The sequence below is a fragment of the Propithecus coquereli genome, unplaced genomic scaffold (genome assembly GCF_000956105.1).
Source record: "Propithecus coquereli isolate 6110/MARCELLA unplaced genomic scaffold, Pcoq_1.0 Scaffold45, whole genome shotgun sequence".
Taxonomy (NCBI): Eukaryota; Metazoa; Chordata; class Mammalia; order Primates; family Indriidae; genus Propithecus; species Propithecus coquereli.
This window is the reverse complement of record NW_012150285.1, coordinates 5682996-5689388: the sequence shown is the minus strand read 5'-3', so window position 1 is coordinate 5689388 and position 6393 is coordinate 5682996.

The following is a 6393-nucleotide window of genomic DNA, read 5'->3' as shown; positions in this document are numbered from 1 at the left end:
CCCGGAGGACCTGTGAGTTGTTCCATAAACGCCTTTTTGGCAACTTGGGACAGACTTAAGCTACTATTAAAAGGGAAACCAGACCTATTTTCTTTAAGCCAACACATTAAAATTGAAAAAGAGGGACCTCTGAGGAGTACACACAGGAGTATGCGAATTGACCAGGTGTTGCCTTTGAATGGCTTGGGCCATGTGACAGCTAAGTGAAGAGCAGAATTTCCTCTTCGCAGTGGCACTGGGCACGTTGCGTGTGAGAAGGCAGCAGCATTTGTTTGCCTCGATGAAAGACACAGTCTCATTTCAGAACCACTCCCTGGAGAGACGATGAAGTTCAAGAGCCCTTTTCTGTGACCACGTTCTACCTTTGCAACCCGCAGGCCGGGCGCGGCAGAACAGGAGAGTGACGCTGGGAGGAGGAGCAGGCCGGAGCCAAACCCTCATACTGAGCAAAGCCGGCCAGACGTGGGCTTCTTAGGAGAACAGAAGAGAAGGGGAGAGAGGAGAGGAAGCTGTTGGTTCCAGTACTGCCTGAATTTGCGTCTTCTTCAGACGACTTGATTTCTGCCACATCTTTTTGTTTGAATTAGGGTAAGAAATGAGAGACGATTTCAAATCCAATACAAACCCGAACAGTTGGTAACTCTAGTGAAGTAAAACTTTGAAAAAGGGTTTCTAATCCAGCCACTTACTGGGGTGGCCCCAGACAGGCAGCACCGTCTCCTGGTGATGGCCTTGCCCTTTTCTGGAGGGGCAGTGGAGAACAACTCAGGGCCTTACGGGGAGGCACCAAAAGGCCTTCCTATTGGCCACAGGATGTCTGAAATCCCCAGCATTCGTTACCCCTTCGGCTTGAGGCCACCCTTCCGAAGGCCCATAAAATGCATATTTGTGGGGAGAGACTAGAGTCAGCCACCAGGCATCTGACAGCAGGGATCTGAGGGACTGGGCGAGAGCCCGGAAAGGCCATAATGAAGTAGGGGAGGGGTCAGAGAGTCAAGTCTATAGCCATATATTTCAGATCGTATTTGTTCATTGGTGGCTCATGAATCCAATTGAGTCCAAGGTAGCCAGCCTTTGAAAAATGAATTAGAACAGAACACATCAAATGCAATGTACATTATTATGCAAACTGCATTTTTATGAAAACGAACCTTTGTCTCGGTCGTAGTATCTGTGCATGTGTATACAGACGGATGTGTCTTTCTTATAGACGTGGGTCACTGGCCTTTCAGGATTGGACGCAGCTGGGGCTCCCGTGAGAAAATGCTTCAGGGGCACCAAAGTTGAGGGGCTAACACAGCTTTTCCCTCCTTCACAATTCTGCTGAGGCCAGCCCTAATGATAACAGCACAGCTACAGCTTAATCTGGTAAAGCCATTTTTCAATCAAAAAACTAAAATGCAGCAAAAACATTCCAGAAGTGCGATCTCCTTCCATAATTTTCTATGCATATACAAGCACATGTACATTCTCCCTCCTTTTTAAAAAGCAAATGGGAGCACACTATACAGTGTTCTGCACTATGCTTTCTTCACACAACACAGACTGCAGCACACAAAGTGCTACTTCAACCTTTTATACTCTGGCATGGCGTTCCATTATGTGGTATACTCTAATTTTTCGTGACCAGCTCTGATGGACCTTTGTGTCCAGTCTTTTGATTATAAACTGCTGCAGTGAACATCTTCATGCATCTATCTATGTATCTGTGCAGTAATAGCTATAGGGTAAATTCCCAGAAGTGGAGTTCTTGGGTCAAAAGGTCTGTGCGTTTTAGATTTTGATAGATGCTGTCAAATTTCTCTCCATTGAGGTTGCACTGAAACATTACAGCGTTGTGCTACCTGAACGCTGGAGCCAGGGTCCCCCCACCCTGACAGTGCCCCACTGGGCCTTCTATCACCAGAAAGCTCCTGGTGCCATTTCTTGACATCCCCTCTTGCTTCTGCCTCCCCATTCTTAACTTCCAGAAACAATAAAGACTGTTGAAAAACTTAGTCTTCTTGGGCATTTTAAAATAACTTCCCTTGGGTATAACCATTATCAAAAAGGTTTGGTTCAATGAATGTCTTATGAAAAATCTAACTGTACTTTAATTTAGATTAGATGGGGGAAAGATAGTGTGATAGTTTCCTAAGAACATACTCTTAAATATTTCTTTTAGAGATAGCCAGATCTTTGGGATGGTTTTCAGTTCATGTGTTTGAGTCACCTGGATCTCTTCCATGGCCAAATTCTTGTAGTAAGATATGCATTACAACTCAGGCAGTAATCAGACCAAGTTCATTGTTCTGTCTCTGAAAATGCCAGTAGAGTGCCTGCTGGTCTCCTTGCAACTCCACATAGAGATTAAATTCATATTTAATGAAAGAAGGCAAAATCCTTTTTTTTTTTTTGAGCTTAGTGGCTATTTACCAAAAATATGATCTATTATAATCCTAATAACTTGCAATTTTGTTTTGGAACATAATAGAAAAGGCAAGTGTTGTCATCTTGTAAGTGAATTCTTTACTGCTAAGCTAACAGGGAGTGGGGCAATTTTGAAGACAGGAACAAATTTAATTTAAAAAAACTGGTTTAGCTTCACATCAAAATTAGAACAAGTAATCTCTACATTTCTTTTAGTTGTCACATTTGGTTTCCTTCAATGAACAGCATTTTTCCTACAGTTAAGCAACACATTGAAATATTTTCACACTTCAGGGTATGGAAAATGTGTACTCCTAAGACAGTATTTGTATAATAAACACAAATTTAAAATATGCTCTAAAAATTGTGGCTGTAGTTTTACTATAGGGATAACTATGACCATGACCAAATATGGGATACAATAAACATTTCACTCCAAAAGTTAACATTCCCGAAGAGATGGATATGGTTAAAATATATGTTAGATTGAACCACAAGCCCAGATAAGCTGCTGATTGTCTAATGTCACAGAAGTCAGTATGAAGTTGAAGCTCAAAAGCTGTTCTGCTAAATCCCAGTTCATCCTTACCAGGACATTTTTCTCAGGAACTCAGTGCAAAAGGGAGACTCTATAAAGTATGTACCTAACAAAGCATGTCAGCGGCTCGAATAGAGCAAACCAGTCCAGATCTGAGAATTCTAAGAAATAAATGAAGTTGAGCATTTACTGCCAACAACCCTATCACTGGGGCCAGGGAAAACTGGAGCCGTACAGCTGGCGAGGGGAGGAGCCTGCAGCCAGAGAAGGCGATGGAACGCACCCAGGTTTGATTATTTATGGTGTGCTGATGAAGAGACAACTTTCCATATGAGGAACAGCTTAACAGAGGAACAGTCAAGCTAAACTAGGAAGAGGTCCAAGTGAGAGAGCAACAAAAGGGGACATGAATAAAAATGACAGGTAATAAAACAATACAAATCTAAAATGCTGTAACTTTCAGAAATAATTTAGGGCCAAAAGAAAAGAAAAAAATCTAGTTTTGCTGGCATTGGGACAATTTTCCAAGAAGCGAAAGACATTAAGCAGAATGAATGTGCTGAGTTTAAGACAGAATTTGCCTCAGTGTCTTTCTAGCTACAAGTTTGGTTGCCTCTAAGGCTGGTTTATTCATAAAAAGGAAAGTGGCAATTTTTAGCTGACGTATCCATTATTTTCAACAAATACGTGCTGTGTACTATTCCATGTCAGGCACTGGACCCTCCGGGGCTCTGTGCTGAACCTCTGTTCACAGTCTCTGCCCTCAAGAGGCTTGTAGTCCAGTGTAGGAATCAGAAAGTTCACCGTCAGCGCCTGGACAGTGGGGTGACCGCTAAGACCACAGCAGAGCAGGGGCTGGGGAAGGGCCGGGGGTGGTTGCCGGGAGGAGGTACTGCCCAGGCTGAGACCTGAGGAATATAAGCCCCAAAGTGGAGACTGGAAGTGAAAGAATTTAGTGCATTTTGCTTTCTATATTGATTAAATAGACACTTAGCAAATCTCTGTGCAATCCAATCCCGGTTTTGTTAGTTAAAAATTAAAATACACTTTGTATGAAAAGATGCAAATTTTTGTGGTTCTCGGTAGAGTTTTCACCCTTGAATTCTGTCGTCAAGTCTACCCGAGCTGTTCTGCATCATCTTTATATGGGTATAACACACCTCTTCTTCCAAGTCTGGCCAAAAGCATGATGAATACAGCCACTGGTATTACACGGGTACTACATATGGCCCAACACGCCAGACATGTAACGTCTTTTTGACTCTTCACAATGATGCCTTGAGGTAGGACCATTTGCACTCTTATGGGAACGGAGGTTAGAGAGGGGACTCTCTTGAGGTCACAAAAAGTATTAGGGCACTTCATCTACACCACATGGTCTCTGGGTTAAGTATACAGGTCAGGACTGTGCCAGTAACACTTCTACACACAAGGAAGGCTCTGAGCTGTTCCCAAAGTTACTTTAGCTACCTTACTCCCTCGTCTTCCTACCTCCCTCACAGTATTCCCTCCTCCCACCATGCTCACTGAAGTACTAGTAAGGAGCAGAAATGCTGTATCCTGGGTGGCATTGGGGCTGTTCCCACTGTAGTGCGGGGGAGTGTTTCCAGAGGCTGAGCACTGTGACGCCGTCTCAGCAATCAACCCACGAGCATGGCACCCAGTGAGGACCCTATGCACCCCAAGCTTCCTTCTCCCTCAGATGTATCTTTAAAGGTGAGTGTTGCATTGCCCCACCTCCACGGGTCAGCACACAGATGAGCTGCCCTAATTTAGCTGGGACAGTGGGGCTGCTGCTCTGAAATGCACTCTGGAAGGGGATCCAGACAGACACTTACTCCCGAGCCAAGCATGTGTTCTCCCTACCTTCGCTCTCTTCCCCGCTCTTACCTGTATTTCTTCCCAGAGACTGCCTATGCTCTGGCCATAAGAATATGAGGTTAAACACGCCACAGGCTGGCGCTCCGCAATCCAGGACTTCAGACTTGTCATAAGTGCTGAGTGGACGCCTTATGTCCTCACACCTTCGTCTCCACACATACTCCAGACCCACTACTCTGCCTGTCACCAGTATTTCCAAAATACTCTTCAGCATCTGAGGACTGGGCAGTCTATAAATTATTTCATAGTTTGAATTAAAATTTCATGGTTAGAACTCATTTGGTATTGGTAATGTCTTCAAGACCAACCTTCCAGAACAAAAACTAGGAACTGCATTAAATGGTAAAGCTGTTTCATTACTAACCCAGAAAGTTCTAAAACTATCAAACAGTGGAGATCTGATATTGTCTTTATGAAACTGGCTGATGAATTGATAAATCATGGCACAATCTGTCAGAGATTTCCAACCCCACCCTCTTATTCTCAAATTTACAAAACTATTTGCAAAAAGGCACAGATTAAGTTTTCCCTTTTTATACTGTTTGAGGCAAATTGTGCCTATGAATACTTGCTTTCAAAACTAGACATTGAAACAGTTTAGGCTCACTAGCTTATCAATCAGAATTTAGTTCTGTTTTTGGTAACTTCCTTTAGCACAGCACAATGCTATGAGATGCCTGGGCCTGCAGCAAACGGGTGGGCCGCATGCACGGAGGCTTCATCGCAGTCCGAGATTGCAGCAGGTGGGTGCTCAAACTCCCCCTTCTAAGAAATGATTCTGCAGCCAGGATGGCCAAGAGCCTCAAATGGCAGCTTTACTGATTCAAGGTGAGTTCCCAGGAATTTAAGAGGCAATCATTTCCTCTTGACTGTCAAAGAGAAGCTGGGCTTGAAAGGCACAGTTGCATCCAAACTTGATCGGCTGGCAACAGCCCTCTGAAGTACTCAGGAGAGAGGAAAGCAGCTGAGACACTTACACATCTGGACTGATCTAGTTCACTTTCCAGGTTGTAAATTTTCTGGCCTCTAAGACTATTTGAAAATAATGTTTTACCAAGAAGGCAGATTTTTTTTTATTAGCTGAAGTACTAATTTTTTTTTTATTATTTTGATATGGAACACTATAGCCATAAGACTTGCCAACACCTAATCTTCAAGGTAATGCACATTTAAGAAAACAGCAAAATTACAAAAAAAACCCCACCTAAGTCCTGAAAACATGGATTTTAAATTACTGTAGATGATAATCTTATTAAAATACTACTCTACAGCACATTCAAATAACCACAGTATTTAATTAATATCAACATTTACCATCTAACTTAACACTAAGGTTGAGACTAAAATGGTTTTGCCACCTGGATATTTTTCACATTTGTTGATCTACAAAAGCAGAAAACATCAGAACAAAAGGAAACACACACACACACATTTTTACTGAAAACTATATTTGAAGAACAGCCTAGAGTCCTTTACATTTCACTCTCAAATTCTGGTCTTTTTATTTATTCTGAAATAACGTCTAAATTATTAAGAGTCAATACACAGAATTTTAAAATAAGACT